This window comes from Rhinopithecus roxellana, chromosome 14, assembly GCF_007565055.1.
Source record: "Rhinopithecus roxellana isolate Shanxi Qingling chromosome 14, ASM756505v1, whole genome shotgun sequence".
Taxonomy (NCBI): domain Eukaryota; kingdom Metazoa; phylum Chordata; class Mammalia; order Primates; family Cercopithecidae; genus Rhinopithecus; species Rhinopithecus roxellana.
The window spans coordinates 84,227,348-84,243,729 of record NC_044562.1 but is presented as its reverse complement, the minus strand read 5'-3'; positions in this window follow the sequence as shown (position 1 = coordinate 84,243,729).

Sequence of the window (16,382 nt, the reverse complement as noted above, 5' to 3'; positions counted from 1 at the left end):
CTGAGGTAGGACAGTAAAGGTATATTGCTGGCCTTGCCAGCTGAAGGCAAATTGCTTCTGATGGGCCTTATGGACAGGAATGAAGAAAAAGGCATTTGCCAAGTCAATGGCTGCATACCAGGTACCAGCAGATGTGTTAATTTGCTCAAGCAATGAAACCACATCTGGTATAGCAGTTGCCATTGGAGTCACCATTTGGTTAAGCTTGTGATAATCCACTGTCATTCTCCAAGATCCATCTGTCTTCTGCACAGGCCAAATGAGAGAGTTGAACAGGGATGTGGTGGGAATCACCATCCCTGCATCTTTCAAGTCCTTGATGGTGGCACTAATCTCCACAATCCCTCCAGGGGTGCGATATTGTTCTGGATTTACTATTTTTCTAGTTAAAGGCAGGTCTAATGGCTTTCATTATGGTGGCTTTCCCACCATAATAGTCCTCACCCTACCAATCAGGGAGCCAATATAGGGATTCTGCCAGCTGCTAAGTATGCCTATGCCAATTATGCATTCTGGCACTGGGTAAATGACCACAGGATGAGCCCCTGAACTCACTGGACCCGCTGTAGGTTGGATCTGAGGTAAAACTCCATTAATTACCTGACCTCCATAAACTCCTACTTTAACTGGAGGACTACAATGTTTTGCGTCCTCTGGAATCAACATCAGCTCAGAGGCAGTGTCCAGTAGTCCCTGCAATGTCTGATCATTTCTCTTTCTCCAATGAAGAGTTACCCTGGTAAAAGGCCAGAGATCTCCTTGGAGAAGCAGGGGAGAAAGATTAACAACATAAATCATTGGTAAGGAAGTGGGGTCCTTCCTCAAGGGGACCCAATGTCCCTTTCATTCAGTGGGTTCTGGGTTTGTAAACTGGCTCCATTCTGGAAATTAATTGAGGGGCTGTGATTCTCTATTTTTTATAATTAAAATTAGTCTTTTGTCCATTCGACCTGGAAGTTTTCTGCTTGTATAAATTAAGTAGGAATGTAGTAGGCTTCCTATCAATTTCACTTCTAGGAACACTGTGATTAATTAGCCAATGCCAGAGCTCTACATGAGTCACACTATTCTGATTGCTGTTTTGCTTCTGTTGTCCATTACAGTAGCTATGCGCACTTTGCCTTTGATGGTTGAATGCTGCCACTTGGCCCCTGCCACCTGGGGATCCAATTATTCCAATTGTATTTAAATTTTGTAGTTGAGTGACTGTGGTTCCCACTGTTAGATCTGACATACAGAGAGGAGCAATTACAGGGCTCTTCAAAAATCCAGGTGCTGCCCTCACAAATCTGTTTCCCAAGACATTGGTCAAGGGTATATCTTCTGCACCCTCCCAGCTGGGATGAGTAGGTCTAAAGTGACTAACTCACTCCACCATCCCAATCTCCCTAAGCCTTTGGATCCCTTCCTCTACATTAAACCAAGGGAGATCAGGCATTCCCAGCTTGCTCACAGGGGCCATCTTTTAATCCATATTTCAGCTAACCAAGCAAATAAACTATTAGAACCTTTTTTAACTCCCCAAGCTGCAACATTAAAAGCAGAACCCCTTCTTCGTGGGCCCAAATCAATACATTCAGCCTGATCCAACTCTGTGTTCCTTCCACCATTATCCCACACCCTTAATATCCATTCCCATGCTTGTTCTCCAGATTTCTGTTTATATAAATTAGAAAACTCAAACGGTTATTTTTGAGTGTAGCGAACCTCCTCATGGGTCACACTCTCTACCTCACCTCTAGGGGCCCACAGGGACTTTAGTTATAGGTCTAGAAGCAAATGTGGTGTTGGGGGTGGCTACTGAGGAGAATCAACATTATCTTGCCTGGCAATTGCCTTAGGGGAGGCCATCTCTGTTTCCTCAGGCAGTGCATGGTTTAGTTCCTCTCCTTTGGCAGAGGGTGTCCTCATAAACACATCCAGGATCAGTACTTTGCATCCTTCAATTCAATCAAGTTGACACTCAGTATTAATCATCAAATATTTATTGTGGCTACTATGCTGCCAGGTTATATTTTACCAGAATGCTAGCTACTTCAAACAAACAAACAAAAAACAAGCAAGCAAGCAAACAAACAACAACAACAACAAAAACCCAGCACCTTTATAGTTGTTTTGCTTGGCAATAGCCTTGTGTTTCTCAACCAGGAAATTGAGTATGAGGAGAGAGATTAAACGTGCTGCAGACAACTTTCAAGAAAATAAGGGTGCTTCTTTCTAAATTATACCAAGACAGGGCTATCAATTGTATGTTTCAGTATAGTTTTATCAGTCTTAATGTTACTAAATATGTTGTTCAGATTTTCGCAATAGAGTGACAGGCAGCTATAGTTTTCAGGATTGTTGTGAGTTTCTATTTTCCTGTATCTTATATATTTTAGTGGGTTACATCCAGGCTGTCAACTAGAAGATCTTATTTTAAATTAAAACTTCAATTTTTCACCTTTTTGAGTGAGTATTTAATCACCCATGGAGATTTCTTTTTCTTTCCCATATTTATTTCTATTTTATTTTCCAAACTTAATACTCTTCTAGTAATATGTAAAAGTCAAAATATATAGTTTCTATGTGTAGCACATGTACAAACTAACTAGAAAGAGAGAGAGGAGAGACAATCACAAACGTTGTATTTTTTGGTTTGTGATCCGTGCTAAGAAAAGGGCTATATGAGTTACTTTGTTTCATTCTCATTCACCATAGAGTTAGGTGATATTAGCCCTGCATCACATTGAAGAAACTAAGTCTCAAAGAAATTAAGTAATTTTTCAAGGCCACACCATTATTATTATTATTATTATTACTATTTATTTATTTACTTTTTTTGAGATGGAGTCTCGCTCTGTCACTCAGCCCGGAGTGCAGTGGCACCATCTCCACTCACTGCAACTCTGCCTCCCAGGTTCACACCATTCTCCTGCCTCAGTCTCCCGAGTAGCTGGGACTACAGGTGCCCGCCACCATGCCCAGCTAATTTTTTGTATTTTTAGTGGAGATGGGGTTTCACCGTGTTAACCAGGATGGTCTCGATCTCCTGACCTCATAATCTGCCTGCCTCAGCCTCCCAAATTGCTGGGATTACAGGCGTGAGCCACCACACCTGGCCCTCTCACCATTATTTGTTAGTTCAAGTTTGGCCTGGGAATGCGCTAATAAAATAGATCACATATTCTTTAGCATCTATTCATTTCTAACCCAAGGCTCTCAGTTCCAGATTTCAAATGAATTGTTTAAAATAACAAAACAAAACAATGCTTTCTCTGCTCTCAGTTTCAGACTTTAAGTAAATTGTTTAACAAGAAAAATAAATAAATAAAACCATTCCTTCTTTCTAATGCTTTTGCTTTAATTTAGAGAGATTGTCTTCCTTGTTTTGTGATAGGGACCCATGCATGACATGTAAATAGCTATCTAAAAATACTTCTACACTCCATATTGAAAAAAAATGTTCACAATATCTGTGAAACTATGTAAGAGCCCTGCTGCATCCCAGGTTGTAAAATTTAGGACTCTCATTTTTTAGTCTATCAATGAGTCTCTTGGTTATGGACTGGACATCTAACTGGCAAGTTTGTAAAAGGACCCCAATACTCAAGAAGCTTACAAATCTAATACGAGAATCATTCCCCCATCCCCATCATAAAGGAAAGCACATTTATAGTCTCCAGAGCCCTGACTTCCTCAGGGATTTCCTTGAATAAAAACTGACTATGGGAAGCTTTGGAGGAGGCCTACCTGAGCTTCGAGTGAAAGGAAAGAACCTGTTGAAACTGAAAGACGAGGCAGGAGCACGTGTGTAAAAAGTTTCAGAAACAGAACTAGAGTCAGTAGTGGAGGAACTCACTGTGAATCAACTCAATAGAGAAAGCTTGGCTAGAAGAGTGTTGATGGCCTCACGATAAAAACGAGTAAGTGGAGTGAGTCCTTCTAAAGGACAACTTTGAAGGCAATAGTCAGGAATTTATCCATTATCTAGAGGGCAATGGATACCACTCTTGAACTTAACAAATGGGTTATTTCATAGACAATGTGGTGACTATGCAGGGCTGTTCTGTGACACGTGTACTCCTGGAATGCTAGCAGCCAGCAAAGGGTAGGAGAGACAAACAACTAAATTCGATGAGGAACGGAAAGCAGTCCATTTTCATGTCATTGATTTCTACAGTTTGTTCACCTGTTTGTTGAGGGTCGTTTCATTTACTTGCTATTTCTTTTTTCACTGCTCAGCACTTCTCTCAAGTACTGCTTGGTTATTGACTGAGTATGACACTTTCTGTGTAAGTTAGGCAACTGGGGAAGAAGGGGTATGTAGTGAAGGACAGTAGGCACTGTTTAGTAAGTTATTCTATTCGTGCGTAAAAAATTCATTGACCAGAAAGGGTTAATGCCCCTCCAAATGGCTTAACTTAATCCCCAAGTGCAATTGGCTCATTTGAAGGATCTGGCCCATCGAGTGCGTGTTAGCCGAGAAGCTGATACACCTCTTCCCCAAGTCCGGTGCAGTGAGGTTAAACCCAAGGGCATGCAATAGGTCAGTAGCAGAGTCAGGAATAAAATCTCAGCCATCTGAACCCCTTAAAGTGCTCTCTTCACTCGACTAGGCTTTATTCTCTTATAAGGTACGAGTAGAAAATATGAGGAGGGAAAAATTAAGGCATAAAATTAAAAAATTTTTGCAGTAGGTATATTCAGACCTGTAGGAGGAAGAAATATGGAAACAGATGAAATAGACTTCAAGTATAAGTTAAGTAAATGCTTTATAAATACTTAAAATGCACCAGAAAAGGCCAATCAACCCTGTTTTGGGATTGTGCAAGGAATACAGTTATGCTGTATAATGTGAACATAGCTCCTTCTCTTTTAATTGACTTGAGATATATTAAAATTAACATTGTTTCTGAATTACATATAAAATACATGTACTGGAAAGATGTATGAAAACAGAAATTTTAAAAAATAAAAATAATGGTTACGAAGAAGAGAACTAAAAACTCAAAGGATTGTGCCTTTTATATGCCATAAGAATGGTATAGTGGAGATGTTAAAAGCTCAGGATTGAGAACCGAATGCCAGAGCTTGCATCCCCGCTCTGTTGCTTTTAGTAGTGGTGATCAAAAAGTCATTCAATCTTTTAGGTCTCAGGTTCTTTATTTGGAAAAATGGGAATAATAATAAAAGTAGGTACACAGTGTTCCTTGAGATTCAAATGATATAGTGCATATAAGGTACTTAGGACAGTTCCTAACATGTGGTAAACCCACCATACATGTTAGCTCTTATTCTAGTTTACCATGGAGCTATCTAAATTGGAATCGTCGTGAATGGAGGACATGTGTAGATCTATGGGGACACATTACTACATTGCCTCTCTTCTATCTCAGATTCTAAAATTGTGTAATTAGGGGACCAGTGATGTGGTATAAATTGGAAAAATTAGACTTTTAGGAGATGTTATTTTTAGACCAAAACTTTGTCCATGGGCAATACAGATTGAGAACTCGTGACTTTGATCAATAAAAATATTTAATCAAAAGATAATGGAAGTCAAACATTTCTTTTTCTTCAAAAAGATTTCTGGATCCAGATTATCCATGTAACTGCCCACACTCTATTTTGATTCTATAGTTTTATTTAAGGCGTTATCCCACATAGCAATTATGAAAGAGAATGCTCTAACTCTTACAGTCGCTGTGGGGATGGTTTCTTGTTTCTCAGACTTTTGACCAATAACCTTGCTTTATCCTAGATCAATAGTCCGTGAAGCCCACTAAAACCCTAGAAAAAATTACGTGTGTTTGTGTATGTATGTTCACGCATTTCTTTGGGAAGAGGGTATATACAGTTTATCAGATCCTTGAAATAATGAATGACATCAAAAAAGTTAAGAGTCCTTACCTATCTGGGTCTTCATTTTTACCCCATTTTTTAAAATCCAATTTCCATTTTGCCCTTTAAACGACTTTTGTTAATGGCCCCATGATAAGGTCTAGTCTATTCTCTGTCACTGTACACTTGATTCTCTTATTCCTGGTTTCTTGTCTTATCCCATAATCTTAGCTAGCCAAGGCCTGGTGCTGATAGGATTTTTCTTTTCTGATATTTGACTGCACAGCTTCTGTAGCTACATAGTTATTAGGCTTTCAGACGGAGCAAAGAAACAAAGCAAGGGCTTTCTTCACTTCAGGGAGTTAAAAGATAGATTTCGAAAGACAAAAGATGAGGACTGAATTGCACTGAATCACATCCTGCATGATATTGATATTGAACTTTTTATGGGTCTATGTCATAACGCCCATATTTTTCATGACAGATAAGATATAGTTTAGATGATATAGTACAGACACAATTTATAATCCCCCACAATATCTAGAATTCTCTGTGTATAGGACACATGTAAACATTGGGGGGATTAATTTGGTCATATTCATTCTCTCTACTTTTTTCCCTTTTTTGTCTTTACCTTTCTCTGCTGATTCTTATTAATAATATTCATGTGAATACTGATGTTTTCTGAAATAATCATATAAATGATGGAAATTTTCTTTTTTCTTCTTCCTAGAAACATTGATTTTTCTTCTGACAATGCCTGAGTTATCGTTGCTTAGAATTTTGTCGTACTGTGGCCAGTCTGAAAGGCACTTTTCTAGGCTCTACTTTACAAAGAAGTAGTCAGAAAACTTAAAATCTAGTGGTCACTTTCACTGGCTTGCTAGTTTTCAGTAATGGAAAACACTTACTGTTTTTCCCTCACAGTTCCAAGTAAAGAAGCCCTTAGGCAGTGGTTCTCGACCAGGGGCAATTCTACATTTTTACTCCCACCCCAGACGTTTGGCAATAGTTAGATACATTTTGGTTGTCATAACTAATAGGGGTGCGACTAGTATTTCCTGGGTGGATACGATGCACAAGACAGTCTCCTACAACAAGGAATTATCCAGTGCAAAACATCAATAGTGCTGCAGTTGAGAAACTCTGCCCAAGAGCGATGTCTTCAGTATCAGTCACTGCATCTTACATTCTCTTTCCTGGAGAAGAGGAGCAGCTTATTTCGTTTGCAAGTATAAACCAGACATGCCTGCTGCAGCCTGTCCTTTTGCTTTCCTTTCTGGAATCCGACAGCCTACAGAGTAGGTGGATTTCCACCTGCTGTCAACCATGTGATAAAGTTGGTAGAGCAGGCTGTGCTCCTACCACTGCAGGACTGCAGGGGTTTTGTTTGTTGTCTGTTTGGTGGTAATGGGAAGGGGGGTGACTTCAATTCAGAGGAGCCTTAGCAAGCCTATTAGGACTTATCTAAGCTGTGTCCTTCACTATTGCTTTTATCAGTAATAAAGCTGACATTTTGATCTCTAACTGTCTGACTCCTGTATCATTCTCTAAATTGGTTCTGATCTCAGGTTGGGAACAGTGGTGTTATTTTTGACCCCCTAAAACCCAAAATCTGTTACTGTCTGATGGTTCAGGATCTTAATGGCTTACCTCCAGGATTCTTGCCCTTTTATGTCAGAGGATCTCACTCAGACAAAGACTGCCAAAATACGATACTAACTAATTAATATAAGACCCACACACGAGGGCTGAAATTATCAAAATAAAAACACTAGATATCAATTTAAGCCTTCTTTTTTGAACATGGTATTTTGCTTTTAGTAGGTAATATAAAAGAAAATGTATTATAAAGATGTCCCTATGGGATTTTTTTTTTTTCCTAAAAATGGCAGTGAATTCCTTACTTAGAAAGTATCAAAAATCCTAATATAACTGCAGGCATTTTCTATCCATCTTCAAGAATTTTATTCACTGGTAATAGATGTGCCAGATATAGTGAATCTTGAGTAATAAGGAGCAAGGCAAAAGAGAACATTTAGGTTTTGTAAAAGATGAAGGTGAGTTAAAGTTGTTCAATAAGATACTGTGGTCCTAACATGAAATAGAGTCTACGAGGTACTGTCATAAAGCAATGAGATTGATTGCCTAAATCCACACATAAAACCTAGCTCCCTGGTTTTTGTTATACCCATCTGTGAGAAGACTATGTTGTTCTTATGACATTGTAGAGGGCAATGCTATTTTAAGTGATGGGAAAAGGAACGATGTTGTGTACAATGTCAACTACCCTACAACTTTCTGAAAACATGCTCAGTCAGTCAGGAGAGACAGTACAGCTAAGTCGTTTTGGGCTCATGCTACATGCCCAGCACAGTTCTCAGGGATCCCTGCACTCCTTGCTGTCATGCAGAGACACAGGCTGTCAGAGATTCACCTTCACAACCTTGGCAACAGAAGTTGGAGAAGATGGAAAGTCACCTACTGGTTCTTAACCCTTTTCCTCAAGCAAGATATATGTCACTGTTGGCCTAAGCAAGTCAGTGACCACATCTAACTTCAAAGGTGGTGATAATCTCACCATGTACCTGGAAGAAAAGGAAAATTGAAATATTATGAATATTGTGAATAGTTGTACTAATTACTACACACGTCATTACCAAAATTCTAGAGCAAATCCATCGTACTTGATAGCTAATCTTTAAATATACTTTTTATTAACGACTATGGCAATTTACAAAGTGCCCTGAATTTACAGAATAATCAGAATATCCAAAAGTACTTTAGTAGGGTACAGTATTTAACATTCAGTGTTTCAGACTCTCTGAGACCTGTACAGACACAGTGATTCCAATCTCTGTTCATGTCAGGCACTGTCATGTACTTACACAGTGTACAGTGTAATTTGGGAAGACCTACAGCACTGTAAACCCATATTCTCACAGGTGCCCAGTTTAAGCCACTGCATTGACTGATGGCATCTTCCTAAGAATGTCTTAAAGACATATACAAAAATACCTCTTTCTACATTTTGTAACTTGTGTCTTTGCTTTCAGTATAATAGATTTAGAATGAATACTATGGGAAAGGGTAGCTGCTGCACAAAGACTACAGGGAAATGAAAGATTTTTCTTTCAAACCTACTGAAAAACCAATTCAAATTTCCATGTCAATTTAAGAAGATTATTGAATATGTATAAAATAACACTTAGGAGACTCAGGTTATATTTTAGACTGTGTGTCCTTTGGGCACACCTCTGAACCTGTATGAACCTCACTTCTTTTCTTGCTAAATAAGAAGGGTTAGTCCAATGTTGTCCTCATTTACATCATTCACATAAATCTCAATTGTGATCATTTCTGTCGAGATATTTGGGGCAGCGTAAAGGCTACAGATGAGGGAGTATTGATGAATAAGAGGAAAAAAGGAGGCAAAGAAGGTGTAAGTGTGGAAAAAGAATGGGGAAAAGAAAAAAGAGGACAAAGAAAAGGAGGACAAAATAATGGGCATGCATGCTCATGGAAGCTATGACACAGCATGAGAGCAAATATGGACTGTGACATAGGAGACATAAAGATTTCATGAACACTGCCCAATTTTAACAGTGGGTAAGAAACACAATTTTCCAAACACCCTTTGAGAATGGAAAGTTTATGATGGTTTTAATGTGATGTTCTAAATCATAACTTTTCACCATTAAGCAAATGTTGCATGATAATGTGGTGACTTTATACCTTTCTTGTTCAATCGCCTAAATCTGGGCACTTGGATAGCTCTATGGACATGAGGTGCATTACTCTACAAAGTCTTTAGAGATGCTGGACACTCAGAACAGACAAATCCTTACTGTGTTCTTAACAGTGATAAAAGAAACATTGGAAGCAATGGGATCAGGGGAATTAGAGGAAATGCTATTAAAACAAATTTCAAAGGTCTAATGATTAAAATATTGATTAATTAGCCAAACATCGATTAGCAGTCACACCTTATCAACTACAAAGTTTCTAATTACTGCACCATTATTCCATAGATTGACCTGTTCTTTCATGTCACTTATGATGAAGAACAATTTTTATTAAGTGGGTTTTGGATTTTTGACCTGTAAAATTTTAATAGGGAGTATGAAGTGGGTGTCATGTGTGGTTTGGCATTACATTCACCAAGGGACAGATAGTTACTGTCTCTACTTAACTAGAAGCACAAGAGAGCAGGAGGGACACGAACACTAAGGGATTAAAATCTTACCGTCTTTCCAATACAAAAAAAAAGAAAAAAAAGCTACAAGTTCATCCACTGAATGGGGAAAGAGGAAAATGTTTGCCTTTCTTGTTGTTCCATATAAAATGAATGATAAGAGAACTCTCAACCACAGTGTATAAATTACAGATTGGCCAGATTTGGAGAGACCTTATGAGTAACACAAAATAAAGGATTTGCTACAGAGTTCATTTTATGCAATTTGGGAGCCGGTTAAACCATGTATAGAAGATGGTTGCTTCTCTATCTTGTACTAGGCATGATGTTGGCAAAGCAAACAGCTGAGAATTAATAATGAACAGGAAGTGGGGAAGAGCAAGGACAAACTGGAACTGGCACCTGCCTCTCGCTGCCTGCAACATCACCGATCTAGGTGACCTGATGCAGTCTTCACCTTGGTGCTGCCCACGCACATGATCCGGGATTCAGAGAAGCAGAAAGAGGAGATCCTATGGGAGCTGCTAGAGTTGTTGGTGGCCCAGCTACTGCCCCATACCAAAGGAGCAAGTCAGCAGATCAGGGAAACTTGTGAACTGCAACAAACATTCCCAAAGTAGAAATCGTTGCTCCTCTACTTCTGTCTTTCAAATCTTGCATGCAAATTATTCTCATGATCAACCCTAATCCACCACCATCAAAAAAGGCAGTTCTGGGAAACAAAGCTCTAGCTTAACTCAGCTGGCACAGTGCAAAGCCGTCACAAAAAGCAAAAAGGATTCTAACCTGCAATTCCATAAACACCAGCATCTGAGCCTCTGGGGATGTATCGATACAAGAACAGACATCAGGTGACAGTGGTCTACCGCTGAACCAACAAACTTCCTTTTCTAGCAAGAATTTTTTTTCTTTTCTTTCTTTTTTTTTTTTTTTTTACAGATGTGAAGCAGGAAGAGAGAAATAAAACATGATTCATATGAGGCCAATGAAAATACTCCATTTTTAATATTTCAGCTGGGCAATTTCTGGACATCTTGCAAGGAAGATCCTGTTGATCTCAATAACTGTCTATTTAAATTTGCTGAGGCAGAGCTTATGTCTTGATTCACCAAAAGAAAAGGCCAATACGCCACACAGGGTTACAATCTCAATATAACTGTCTGGAAGTGCTGCTCCAGGTTTACCCCTGATGAGATCAGCTCTAAGGCCAGAAAGCAGATTTACAGCATGAACATAAATGAGCAGGGGTCACACCTTTTTGATCATACATATGCTTGACAGGCAAAATGTGCTTACGACCTTATTGTCAAATAAGTAACAGCACATAAGCTCCTTGAGGTTTGTGGAAAATGACATCCTGAAGACAATTCAGAGCAGAGCATTAGGCTGACAAGACCAATAACCATTGTCAGAAAAGGGCCAGCGTCGAGGAGCTTGTGCTCGATATGTGTCGTGCAGGGGAGAGACTCCTACAGACTTGGCTGCTGGGTCCTACTGAGGGAACATGTTTCAGAAATAGCTAGCTTCAGAAGCAATTGATAGGAGGACTGGCATTTTGCCCAGATAAGAAATGCCTTACCTGCTTCTGCATGTGAGAAGGCAAGAAATCTAGAGAAAACATACTGCAAGCCTATAAGCCAAGTGAAACAGTTCGTGTTCTGAAGAATCCCTGACATTTTCACCGTTTTACGTATCTGAACGTGGAAGAGCATCCAGGAAGGGAGGTTCTTTCTCTCCCTTCTAGACATTTTATTCATCTCTTGTAATTTATATAATAAATTTTGTCCATTAGTAATCGAAGACTAAAAAAAAAAAAGAAAAGAAAAAGAAAGGAAGCATTTAGGAAATCAACTGGATAACTCTGGTCTTAATTTTTTCAAAATTCTTTGGGCACTTCAGTTAAGGTGTTTTCTGAACCTGAATTAAGATTTCCTATTCCTGACTGTTTAGATTTGCATATACGGCAAATATAATAAGATGTGTAAGTAAATGTTTACTCCACATTGTATTACATGGAGTAAGTATAAATATTAATAGATGAACAGTTACAATGTTACCTTACAGTGAAGGGTCATAGTAGTTCCCCATCCTTGTGTGTGTGAAAATACAGAAACAGTATAAGAGAAATAATATAGAGTCCAAAATTTGAGGCTCCTTGTGGTATAATGTTTAGCCTAAATTAGGACACAAATGAAGAAAAATCTTGATAACAATTCAAGAAGAACAAAAATATTGTATTATTATTTTTAAATATCTTGTTCCCATTTTACAATTGAGTTTTATTCATGTTTATAAATTTGGAGAAATTCCTTGTGTATTAAGACTATTAAACCTTGCTTTATCACATTTGTCATAACCATCTCTCTGGTTTCTCTTATGTATTGGCAATGACCTCAAACATACTGATTTTTCCTTTTTGGCTCTTTGTGTAATTTTTATGCTTAGAAATGAGTCCTGTTCAAGTAAAAGTCTTCCTACTTACAGAAAAAAGAGTGTAAAGACAGAGCAGAGAAAGTCGGGGAGACAGACAGACACACACACACACACAGAATATGAGAATGAATTATCTTTATGGCAACATATCCTTTGGTTTCCCCCAGAAAAGCATTCAAGAAATTATCTGTACATGATTGTTGTTTTGAGATAATCTTTTTCTCTCATGCCAATACTTTTAAAGATGTATTTAATATTTCATATACATATATGGAGATAAATTATTATGTATGATTTATAAATCATTCACACCATTGAAAATTGTTTGATATCTTCATTTATGATTTAAATTTGTCAAATTTTTCTTTGTAATTCAATTTGTAATTCAATTTGTTTTTCTTTGTAATTCAATTTGTTTTTCTTTGTTCCTTTCTAGTTAGATTAATTTCTAGTTAGGCTACATCATTAGCTGCATACAAATTCATGATTTTTATTCTTCTTGGGATGATTTTTTTTGTTTTTTTTTTTCTGTATTCTTTAACTCTATTAATATGTTAGTTTTGCTTTTCTGTTTTGCCAATGTTACCATTGCCTCATCAACTTTCCTTTGGTTATTGCATTGCTGGTCTATAATTTTCTTTTCAGTTGTATTACTGTAGTGGATTTTTAAACTCCAATCTGAGAGTTTCAGAGTTTTAATTGGTGAGTCTAAGCCATTCACATTTATTATAATTGTTAAAATATTTGATCTAATTTCTATATTATTATTTTATATTCTCAGCTTACCATGTTTTCTTTTATTCCATAATTTTCTCCTTTCCTTCCTTTCTTGGAAGAAAAGACTATTTTAATTTTCTTTTTTAGTCCTCTCTGCTTCCTTCAAAGCTATTTGCCCCATTTCTATTACTTTAGCTGTTACTGTTAAATTTGCAACACATACGTAGAAAAAATTGTCTCTGAACCATGGTGGAGGAGTAACTTTGAATGCTTTATTGGCTACAAATGTGTCTGAATTATTTTTGTACTTTCTCTACCTCTGTTGAAAAAGAAAGTGTAATTTCTGTTTTTATAGAACACATCTTAACTCTATAAATCAATGTCACTGATAACTAAATAAAATTCTATGTTCTCATGAGTCATATATTAAAGGAATTTAATGGAGTCAACCTGTGAAAGTGAGTTAATAAGAATGAATCAGAATCCGTTCTCAATATTCTCAACTTACATTTACTTTGTTTTGCCAGTTTACGTCATTCAATCTTAGAAAGCCGAATAATATTCAATATCTGATACATAATAGATAACCATAGTCGGAAATAACCATAGTCAGACATAGTTGGATTGATGCTATTTTCGTTTTCATTTTCCATTTTTTTGAAATCCATCTAAATTTAGATTAGCTTATCAAAATATGAAGATGGTCATCTTTTTAATACATTCATTGACTTAAGCAGTTTTTGAGGGGTCGTTTCACACCCAAACCATAGTGTAAAACTTTTTATATTTCCTGTGACAGAAGACTCTTGTTCTCATTGATGTATTTTAATGACCAACTCATAAATCCCTCACTGAGACCCCTTATTTAGCTACTGCTATACCATTTGAAAAAAAAATGGAAGATATGGAATGCTTCTGGGTTTACTTTTAGCTCCAAAATAAATTGTATCAGTGAATACATTTTAGACACAGTCTTTTGAGGACTTTGAGGCTTACCTTAAAGCCTAAAGTAAACACAACATCAACCAAAGTTAATTTAGTTAAATACAGTTAAAATGTAAAATTGAGATTTCCGTTGTCAATTGAGCCCTAGAATTTAGGATTGGCTTATACTTGAGATCAAACTTAGTGTCCTATTTTAAAAACTTGGAAGAGATCTATATTTTTCTGAAATTGTATTTAAAATCAATTACAACTATTTGTTTATTCCAAATAGGACAAAGCACATAATAATTATAAAACAACTTACATTATTCTATTACTGAAATATATTTTGTAATTAGGAAATAAACTCATGTATAAATTAGGACTTTAGGTTGTATGTAACAACAATCTAGTTCATGTTTTAATTTAAGAAAGAAGAGAAATTTATTTTAGGGATACCATGATCTTCATGAAGCAAGCACAAAATAACAATTGCATTCAGGGACAAAATTCATATTAGGATTCTCCCTTTATATCTACTTTCCATGGTCTTTGGACATCTGATTTTTCCTTGTTTTGTTCTTTGCAGACCAACTATCACTGCTCTTCCAGTCTTCCAAGCAAAGGACATGTAAAATGACTTCTCATTCATTGCATATAGTACAGCATCAAATTCGCAGAGAAAAACTGATTTTGCAGACATATTTTTTTTCTAAAATTCTGGAACAGTTCTTGATGGGTTCAGCTTCAGTAAGGTACTTACTGATGGATGTTGTTTGTAGCCAGGGGACAGTAACTGGAGAATCGATTGACTTGTCTTACTTGGATTAGGAACCCTTCCCTGAATCAATCAACTGTGGTCAGCAGTTGTGTGTCATCATCCTACATGGTAGCTTACTATATTCAGATAAAGAAGTGGAAAGATGGGGCTAGATTTCAAATAAAGGGAGATACTTTCTCTACAAAATGGGATGGTGGCCATGCTGAATCAAGAAAGTCAATTTAGTAGCATCTATATGCACACTTAAAAAAAAGTGTTTTCCTTATGAATTAGTAAGGAAACACAAACAGTATAAGTCTTGCTTAACTTCTTAAAAATTACAATCTCATTTTAACTTTTTAAAGAAAATATCTTTGAGCCCACATTTTTGATAAGATAGTGACTTAAATAAACAATTCTCATCTTCACAAGAAATAATTACTAGTTCCATTTTTTTTCTGAAGAGAAAACTGATGTGACTTTGCCAAAGTTGCTCAATGAATTTGTTAGGATCTTTTGGTTCCAAGTGATAGACAACCCAATTCAAACTGAATTAAGTAGAAAAGGGAATTTGTACAACCTCATTTTAACTTTTTAATGGACATTTACAGCAAGGAAATGAACTTGATTCAATGCGGGATGTGATATTGAATCCTTGGCAACTGGGAAGTAGCAGTAGATAATGAATTCACCATCCTGAGCTGGGCAGAGTGAATGTGAGACCCAGCCACAAATCTGAGCAACAAAACACTATAGAGATAATAAATGTAAAAATCAGGATAAAAATGTACAGTCTAATTTCCTGCTAATTTATCTCCCACTTGGAGAAAATGACAAGAAACTCATCAATAAAAATGATCACGTAAGCTCCACTCTCTGAATCTGGTTGAGATTTTCAGAATTGAGATAGCATCCTCTTGGCATACCTTTGTATTTGCCTCAGCAACTCTCAGATCATGGAACAAAGAAACATCCCGAATGTTGCAGGGAGGGTTGGCTCTGCCTGAGTCCTTTGAGAATCATCTTTGTCAGTGGCACAGTCAACAGAAGGGTAGTGAAGACAGTAATGAAGAAATTAATACTTGCCAAGCCTTTGACATGGTCAATTAAAGTTAAAACAGTTGTTAGACTCACATTGAATCTACTGATGATAATATATGTCTGGAAAATGGTTTAACATTGTTAATACACAGGGAAGACATTATTTCATCTCCTTTGTTCCTTTCTAGTTAGATTAAAAGCATGTAGAAATATTCCTTCAACCATCAGCACCCTTCCATCAGAGGGCCTAAATAGATGAAGGGGGTCCTTATAGACTTGATTATACTCTGCTTTGGCTCCAGCCTGTTCATCCCCATTATGTCTGTGCAGCTAAGGACAGACACAGAGCTTAGGATCAAGGGTTCTCTGACATTGCAGATCTGTGCTCTGAGTGACCAATAAAATGCCACTGCCAGTAGCCTAGGCTTTTACAGCTATGCGGGGAAAGGAGGAAAACGAGATTAAGGGGAATTGAGAAGTTGTGACACA